Below are 9,961 nucleotides of genomic sequence, written 5' to 3'. Positions count from 1 at the left end.
CCTGCCCCCGCCTCGATGTAAGCGTGACGTATGCGGTGCTTTGCTCCAGCTGGAAACATTTTTGGTGCTTGAAACGAACCGGATTCCGGAGCTAAGAGGCTGCTCCGCAGCGGTGTGAACAGGAAAACCCGGTGCTTTTGAAGCTCCAGCTCCAAACTGGCCCTGAAACACCGTTGGTGTGAATGAGATTTTAGAGTCCTTTACCTCACTGAGCTGTAGTTATCAATCCAACAACAATCCGCAATACCGATGAGCCCCCTCTCTCTCTCTCTCTTGCTCGCTCGGAGGCTCGTTCGCACTTTGGCTGTGAGCTGCAGGCTCCTGATAAGTCAACATCCCCCACTTTCATCACTTACAGCGCCCATCGTACAGGGCTATGAAAAGTGTAACAGGGGTGAAAAGGGTGTTACCTTGGCTTAATTATGAATGTTGTTACATCAAAGCTGAAAATTAGTATGAGCCAAACAGTCAAAAAAATGTTTTCCCTCCCAGAACTACCAGCGCAGCGCCGCCCCCAGATCTGGCGCCTATGTCGCCTATGCCGGCCCTGCCAGCAGATATATAATGGTTGTTTTGTGCCGCTGTCTTTTTTGCAGCTAAAGGAGAAGCAAGACAACTAAATCCCTCAAACTCTCTACTCAGCTTCATTCGAGGCTACTGTCGAAGAATTTCTGCAGGCACCCACACAAACTACGCACAGTTAACAGCCCACACAGACACACACACTTACCCTACTTGCTTACTTAAAGGTTACCTATCATGCTATTTTAAGGCAATAGATATATAAAAAGGCAATAGATATATAAAAAAGGCAATAGATACAGTATATACAAAAATATAAAAAACATGTCTATGAAGTGTTTTGCCCAAAATACCTAACAGATCACCCATTCTAGCCATGCCGCATATCCCTCTATTTCACATCCTGTTTCAAAAGTGCTGATTTTTGGGTATAAAGCTGTAAAAAAAAGAAAAGAAAAGAGGGGCGGAACTTCTGCCTGCTCATGCAGGAGATTCTACTGGCAGATACTGCCGTGATGAAACGCCATATCATGGATTATCAAGGATTATTTCTGAAACAGTATGGAGCTCAAAGGCTTTTCTCTCTTGCCGGTTATACCACAAGGTGAGTTCCTTTTTATTTCCTGCTTCTTCACACACACATGCTCTCTCCAGTACAGGTTAGCTCTGAGTGTTAGTGATGCTAATGTAAACACCGACCATATTACGTTGTGAGCCCCACAGAAGCAAATCGTATGTGCTTTCTTCCCTGCATAAATCATTGTTTGGATTCGCAGCAGCTTTTCTGAAAAATAACACAGAAATACTTCAGTCCAGATATCATACTAGTAGTCATACTTTTAGTATAAGTATGATATCTGTCTACACATATTGAGTATTTGTAAACTATAATACTAATTAAACTACCCTGAAGCATATATATCTGTAAATTGTTAAATATGTGGGAAAAACAATGGCTGGATGCGATCGGCTAACTTGTCAATGGCGATTTCAATGTAAAGTTAGCATTACTGCTAACCGTTAGTCAGCTGTAATCAGCAAGTTACTTCCAAAATGTACTATATTACATATTACTTATTATTGTCTTTTGAAAGTAATAAGTTACATTACAATATCACTGTCTCTGAAATGTAATGAGTTACACTACTTTTTAGTTACTTTTGAGTTACTTTCACCAAAATAACCGCAAAACAATGGCCAGGTATTTTAAATGCTAAAATGTAGTTTAGTGCAGCTCATTATACATCCAGTGAAGGGCGATGTGGTATAGCATGACAACTGTGTAGGCCCTTAAGGCTACTAACAACTTGTATTACACGGCTTAGTTGAATACTCAATTCTGATTGTAAATTCTTAACATGTGACACTTTGTTAATAGAGTACAGACCACTGTCAAGGACTATAATGAAGGTTGCTAAGGAGGATCAAGAAAGAGAAAGGAAAAGAGGTTAAAAGACGGAGCGCTGGACGTCAGATAAGTCACCAGAAGAAGGCAGACAGGAAGTAAACACTAACAGGACACGGAATGGGCTCTGTAGTTTGTTTAGTATATGGCCATGTACAGGCCCGGTTCCAGAAAAAAATGACTCGGGATGCATCTGTGATTACAGGGGGTGCAGCATTAGTAGGTTTACATGAGCAATAGTGGCCTGCAACAGCAATAAAAAATAGCATTGATGGTCCCCAATGAACAGATTATGGCATTTGTTATGTTTTGAAACCAAGCAAGTTAGAATATTTCAAGTGGGTTAAAGTGCAATCCTGAAACATTTCATATAGTCCAAAGTGGACTATGGCAAAGAAAAGCGCAAACGCTTAAAAACTGTACTAATAAAACAAATCAGAACATATTGTAAATCAAGGCAAATATTATTTGAACCAGCTCATGGTTTGAAATGGCAAACATTGAAAAGTAAAAGTATTATTAAAACCATGTACTAAATCATCACTTTGGTCCCTTCATATACTCTGGGAAGAGAATATTTACTGTGCTTGAAAACTGGTATCAAATCATCATGTGAGGTTGACTTTGTGACCTGGAGAACATTTCAGCTGCAACATTAGCTTGCTGATAAGCTTGGGATATGAGATATTTGTGTAGCCATTCGTGGTTAAGGCATCTGTGCTATTGTATGCATTATTTTTACATTTCTATAGGAATATGGCACTATTTTCACATGAATATTCTAGCCATTGTCTATTTTTATACCACGAGCTGTAATGAAGTAACGGGTAATATATTAGCCACATTTTATTAGTAATGCGTTACATTACTTCGTTACAGCAAAAAGTTATATATTACTGTAGCTCCGTTACTTTTGTAACGCGTTACACCCAACACTGGCTGTAATCCATGGAAATCTCATGTTTGTGTATTTATGTTCTTTAGGTTACAGTGACAACGAAAGCCCAACTCATTACACTTGGTAAATGTATGTTTTTCTTACTGTATTTCAGTTTTACATATAATAACTTCAGATAAACATCCTAAACATACCTGAGGCCCGTACGACGAAGCCAACTGTTTCGTCAAATGTGGCGAAGCCTGCAAGTTAGTTCAGGCAGTTTACTCGTCAACACGTGACGCGTCTCTCTTACAACCAACCAAACACAATCTCCTTAACTTGCCGCTCTATTTAAGCTGCCAAATCTGCCTGCCTCTACGTCGCTAATGCTGCGGCTCTGTCACATTGCTGATGCGTTCACGTGCTGCTTGCCTGCTTTCCTCACATTGCCGCCTGCTTCTACACAGCTTCACACCGATGTCACACCCCTGAGGACTCTGGAAACTGCAGTCCCAGCTCCAGCCATGGGTTCGAGCTTCCTGCCCCCTGCAGCAGCAATACCTGACTCTCTCAGGAATCACATCCTAGCAGGTAAACTATACAATTCTGCATAAGGCAATGTTTAATTATATAAAATATACTCCAGGCAATCGTATGCGTGTGTATATAGGACATTTATATATCATTATATGTTTTTATGCTCTCATTGGCAGGCCATGATGTTAATCTAGTTAAAATACTGTTATGTGGATCTGAATCTGTCAGAAGATTTTTGGACTGCAGAGATTTTTTCTTTCTGCTCAAAGATAGCGACCCAAGATGGTCAAAATCTCTCTCTTTGACCAAATTCAGTGTAGCTTTCGGCGTCTTTAGAGACACAATTTGTGAAGTATATCCTCAGCGCAGAGAAGAGCTTGATACCTATTTAGCTATTATTGCAAACCTTGCCCTCTCATACGGCGGCTCTCTTTTCTATGAATAACATGAATCCTTCTCTGCCAAAGCGGCCATGTACATTCAGAGGTATAATCAGAGAATATATTGGTCAGTAGTCGATTTGCACACATTTTACCGGACATAAAACACTTGAATGCTCCATTTGTGGTTCCTTCTCCCACTCAACTTCCCTGTGCCCAAGAACTGCTCAGCAGGATCTTTCCAACTCTAACTCTCAGCCCCAGCCTAGAGATCAAATGTTTCACACTACTCTCAGGGGGCCGGGCTCGAGGGCAAAGACCGCGGCTCTCAGGGGGCCGGGCTCGAGGGCGAAGACCAGACAGCTCCGGAGGCCGGGCAGGACCCGGTGTCGGCCGAATAGGAACCGGAGCCGGTGGGACAGGCTTCGGCAGGATCCCCCACGGAAGAGGACCAGGAGTTGGCAGGACCCCCGGCGAGACAGGTGATGGCGGGGCCTCCAACGGAACAGGACAAGGGGTTGGCAGGACCCCCGGCAAAAGAATTGCCGGCGGGACCCCCAAAGGAACAGGACATAGGATCGGCAGGACCCCCGGCAGGAGAGTAGTCGGCGGGACCTCCAACGGGACTGGACATGGAGCTGGCAGGACCCCGAGCAGAACCTCCAACGGCACAGGACATAGGGTTGGCAGGACCCCCGGCAGAAGAGTAGTCGGCGGGACCCCCAACGGGACATGACATAGAGTTGGCAGGACCCCCGGCAGGAGAGTAGTCGGCAGGACCTCCAATGGCACAGAACATAGGGTTGGCAGAACCCCCGGCAGGAGAGTAGTCGGCGGGACCTCCAACGGCACAGGACATAGGGTTGGCAGGACCCCCGGCAGAAGAGTAGTCGGCGGGACCCCCAACGGGACAGGACATAGGATTGGCAGGACCCCCGGCAGGAGAGTAGTCGGCGGGACCCCCAACGGGACAGGACATAGGACTGGCAGGATCCCTGGCAGGAGTGTAGTCGGCGGGACCTCCAACAGGACTGGACATGGAGCTGGCAGGACCTCCAGCGGAACCTCCAACGGAACAGGACATAGGATTGGCAGGACCCCCGGCAGAAGAGTAGTCGGCGGGACCCCCAACGGGACAAGACATAGGGTTGGCAGGACCCCCGGAAGGAGAGTAGTCGGCGGGACCCCCAACGGGACAGAACATAGGGTTGGCAGGACCCCCGGCAGGAGAGTAGTCGACGGGACCCCCAACGGGACAGGACATAGGGTTGGCAGGAGCCCCGGCAGGAGAGTAGTCAGCGGGACCCCCAACGGGACAAGACACAGGATTGGCAGGACCCCCGGCAGGACCTCCAACGGCACGGGACATAGGTTTGGCAGGACCCCCGGCAGAAGAGTAGTCGGCGGGGCCTCCAACGGCACAGGACACAGGGTTGGCAGGACCCCCGGCAGAGGAGCAGTCGGCGGGACCCCCAACGGGACAGGACATAGGGTTGGCAGGACCTCTGGCAGAGGAGTAGTTGGTGAGACCCCCAACGGGACAGGACATGGAGTTGGCAGGACCCCCAGCGGAACTCCAACGGCACTTCAGTAGGGACTTGAGTTGGGACTTGAGTAGGAACTTGAGTAGGGACTGGAGAGGGAACTCGAGTGGGGACTCGAGAGGGGACTCGAGAGGGAACTCGAGAGGAGACTTGAGAGGTGACTTGAGAGGGGACTTGAGAGGAAACTGGAGAGGGAACTTGAGAGGTGACTTGAGAGGTGACTTTAGAGGGGACTTGAGAGGAAACTGGAGAGGGAACTTGAGAGGGGACTTGAGAAGAAACTGGAGAGGGGACTCGAGAGGGAACTCGAGATGGGACTAGAGAAGTGACTAGGGAAGTGACTAGAGGAGGGACTTGAGTAGGGACTAGAGAAGGGACTAGAGAAGGGACTTGAGATGGGACTAGAGTTGGTACTAGAGAAGGGACTAGGGAAGTGACCTGAGGAGGGACTAGGGAAGGGACTAGAGAAGGGACTAGAGGAGGGACTAGAGGAGGGACTCGAGAAGAGACTTGAGAAGAGACTAGAGAGGGGACCAGAGAAGGGACTAGAGAAGGGACTTGAGTTAGCACTTGAGAAGAGACTAGAGAAGGGACCAGAGATGGGACTAGAGATGGGAAATCTACTACCAAAAAATAAAAAATAAAAAATAAAGATGGGTTACTATTTAGACAAATGTGCAAATCTATTTAGGAACCTATGCATGTGAACATATTTTAAGTGGGGGTCTACCTCAAATCCTATAGGGGGGTCCGGGGGGATATCTTTTTAAATGTTGGACTTAAATCCATCAATCTGGTGCATTTTGAGGGGGAAATAAAGAGAGAGACTACACCCATATGAAACAGAACTGTATACATTTAAATAATCATACAATCATAATAACATGTCCATAACCAATAACATACCATATCCAATATGAAAAAACATTGAAACTTGTTTATTTATTTGTTTTTGGTTCATTTATAGTTGTGAGTGTGTCTGGGCTCCTGAACCAGCCTCACCTGTCTCCCCCCTCTCCCCCCTGCTCCTCTTTGAGGCAGCAGCAAAGACTAGTTTTAGCTCTCAACAAGTTTTTAAAGTTTATCTTACCTTTTTTCACCTAGTTAACGGTTTTTTATTATTATTCATGCATATTTTACTAATCACTGCCCCTTCAAATTGAAATGTGTGTACATGAATGGTGACCAAACCGTGAGACCCACTGAGAACTAAGTTAACTATCTAAACACTCAGAGAGTCCTTTACCTCACCTGAGCCGTAGTTATCAGTCTCTCAGTCTGACAGGAGAGGACTCTCCTCCACCTTGTTGTTGAAACAGCTCCTTATATCCGTTAGCGCAGCTAGCTAGCACCAGATGCTAACAACAACAACAATAGCCTACACGTAACCGGTGCGCACTTTCTCTCTCGCTTGCTCGCGCCACACATACACACACACCCTCCCAAGCTTGAATGACACACAGAAGTAGTAAGATTCATCCCGCTTTCGTCTCATTAGTATGCATACAAAAGTGACAGGTCACACCTCCCCCCATTATGCAAATGAGCTAAGTCCCGCCTCCCCTTTGATCAAGGTGTGAGATCTCAAGTAGGTGTGATATCCCAAGTAGGTGTGAGATCCGTCGATAGGAGGGGGTTGATGTGTATTCACAGGTGTGAAAAGCCCCCACTGTTGCGCCTTATGGTGTATCATAAAAAATGTTTCAATCACATTAGTAGGCTATGCATAAAAAGTGACAGAAGGGCCCGCCCCAATTATGTGATGTCAGAAGACCGAGGGGGTGGAGTGAGATAAAAAAAAAAGAACCCCGTGCAGATAAAAAGCCAGTCATTTCCAATCATCAAGTCATCTTTCCAAAAAGAAAAAATGGCCAAGAGACGCCTCGATATGGGTTTAATCAGCGAGACGCCTGTGACAACTTACCGCCATCCGTCCGGAGCGCCAATCAAGAAACGGATGCAGTATCTGTGCCGGGTTCAAACACCTCTGGTCGAAGATCTTGAAGAGAAATGGCTTCTGGAAAATGAACATGTTTGGGGATACGTATTCAACTATATGGCGAATGAACTGCATTTCTACAATCTGAAAAATGGAGAAACTTATGGACCCCACAGTGTTAAAGCGACGTTGACCTCAACAGATTGGGCTGTGTTAACTCTGCTGTCTTCCAGAGATCTCCACGCAACCATTGTATCGGAAGAAGTAGTGCATCAAGAAAATACTGTGAAACCAGCGGTGTACAAGATATTTGCAACAAAAAGCAAAGAAACGCAAACAAAAAGCGAGATCAGAGAAGAGTTTTCACCATTACCCCCCAATGTGGAGGAAGAAGAAGGAAATATCCCCCCGCCGCCAGAAGTGAAAAGAGTCCTGACAAGCACCGTCTGGGAAACTAAAAGCGGACCATCTGGGCGATGGTATTACCGCGCAAGCCGTTTGCTGACGCAGGGGGGAGGGGTTCTCTCTAAAACACAGTGTCCTGCCATCTCTCTCTGTTTCTGCTGATGTGTAAAATATACAAAATAACGTTTTATATACTTACTCTCTTGTTAAAAGGTGATGAAGTTTGTAGCGTAAGCCAGCCATCAGTGTTCTAGTTTTAAGGGTCGAAGGATCCAATGTATTTTTAAATGGAGCAGAAATAGAACTAGTCTCCCAGTGCAAGTATCTTGAACAGAGAGTGTCATATTGGACTCACACTTGACTTTTTAACATATCCAGAAAGTATCCAATAACATGAAATTCAACTTGCAACATTTTAAACAAATTAGACCTTTTTCTTAACTGTCAATGCTGCAAAGTCATACCTCCACTGTATGATTCTATCCCACATTGAATACTGTTTTACAAACTGGTCGTTTGCTTGTGCCACACACCTGAAACCCATAGAACAGCTGTTCAAGAGAGCTATCCAGGTGTTTGACAGAAAGCCACAGTCATACCACCACTGTACCATCCTTGAATATGCTGCTCATGCTCTTTCTGCATATCATGTATTTTATTTTTGCTGTATGTATATATATATAAATGTCATGTTCTTATATGCTATATGTGACGGGGCTATAGATGGAAATTAGCTCAAAGCTAAAATCCGGCTCATTTACACTTGTAAGCATTATTTTTGTTTTAAAGTGTTCATCAATGTGCACTACGGTAGCCCTGAAGAAAATTAAACATTAAAATATGTTATCGATGTCCCCATTCCGAGTTTGTTTTGGGAATAATTGCGATGTTTACTATGTTTTGGTAGCTCTTAACAAAACAGAATTTTTGTAAAAGACTGCGACTCTAAAAGGCAAGTTTGTGATTTTAACACTGTTTCGATGAAACAATACATTATACAATATTACGACTTTTTGCCATATTTTTAACACAATATACTTGTACCTTTTTTTTTTGTGGTTGTAGGGCTTCAAGATATTTTGCATGTCATGCATAAACACGGTGTCATCTTTTCCTTGAAACTGACGTGCTGCCCGTTTTACAAAACAAGTTATTTTTCTGCTTCTTCATCCTCTGAATTTTCCTCCCCCGTCCCTCTTCCTTCAGCCAGCACAACAAGAATCAAGGTGGATCTGTGAAATGAAACACCTCTTCCCAAAGCGTGACTTCCCTATTGAGAGCATGCGTCTAGGGCAGTAGATTCTAAACCAATTGGCCAGATATACTAACATGCAGAAATTACGGTATGTTTGAAGACTAACCATTTATCCAGTTCAAGCTGTCTTTAAGATGTGACATTGCGCTCTGACTATTTCCCGTAAAATGGTGACAAAATATTACTTATTCTTAAATTTGACCTCTTGCTGCTTGGTTGAAAATCATAGTTGAAAAATAACTTTAAAAAAAAAAAAAGACTCAAACAGCGAGGGACATTATACTGGTGAAAAAAACTCTCAATTCTACAGATGACTCCCCCTCCACTCAACGCAATAAGTCCCTCCCTCCACTCAGCAAAGCATCTAAAACTAAGGACCCCACTAAGACGACAGTTTGAAAACTAGCTATGGATCTGAGAAAAACCAAGTCTCCCCCCGTGAGTTGCAGCCAGGAACAAACTCCTGGACTACCATCATCACAACCATTCTGGACACCCTAATCTTGCAGTACTACTGCTGCTTATTTTGCTCCTTGGGCCAAGACGTCTCTGTTTATGGACACAGTGAAATCAGTGTTGGTTGATATTGTGGAGGGGGTGATACATCGGTACAGAGAAGAAATATGCAACGGATGCCGAGTCAGTCACCCCGGCCAGAGGCAACACGATTGTCTGAATGACATGCCCGATTTTTTCTTCAGGATCAATTACAACATATTTATGAAAAGACTCTGGCTCACCGACTTCATTACTGAGATCGACCAGACTCTTATTGATAAAGAAATTTTCACGGATGATTGGATGATCCAAGGCACTTCGGAGGCTTTTCTGCACAATCTCAAAAATTGTAGACGCCTCAAGGAGAGACTTGAAAAGATCCATGCCGAGTTGGATGGAGAAGAAGAAGACTAATAACCTGCGGTTGTTTGAAGCCAGGGATTTTTTCTTTTTCGATACATTGACTTTTTCTTTAAAGTAAAATAAAAATGGGGAACTACTATGCAAAACGCTCCGTATATATTGATCAGAATGTAGTCAATACCCTTTTAATAAGTGTGGTGATGAGGACGATTGAAAACAGAGTGAATAGTGAT

This window comes from Notothenia rossii, assembly GCF_949606895.1.
Source record: "Notothenia rossii genome assembly, chromosome: 10".
In the NCBI taxonomy this organism is placed as follows: domain Eukaryota; kingdom Metazoa; phylum Chordata; class Actinopteri; order Perciformes; family Nototheniidae; genus Notothenia; species Notothenia rossii.
Note: the sequence above shows the minus strand (reverse complement) of the source record.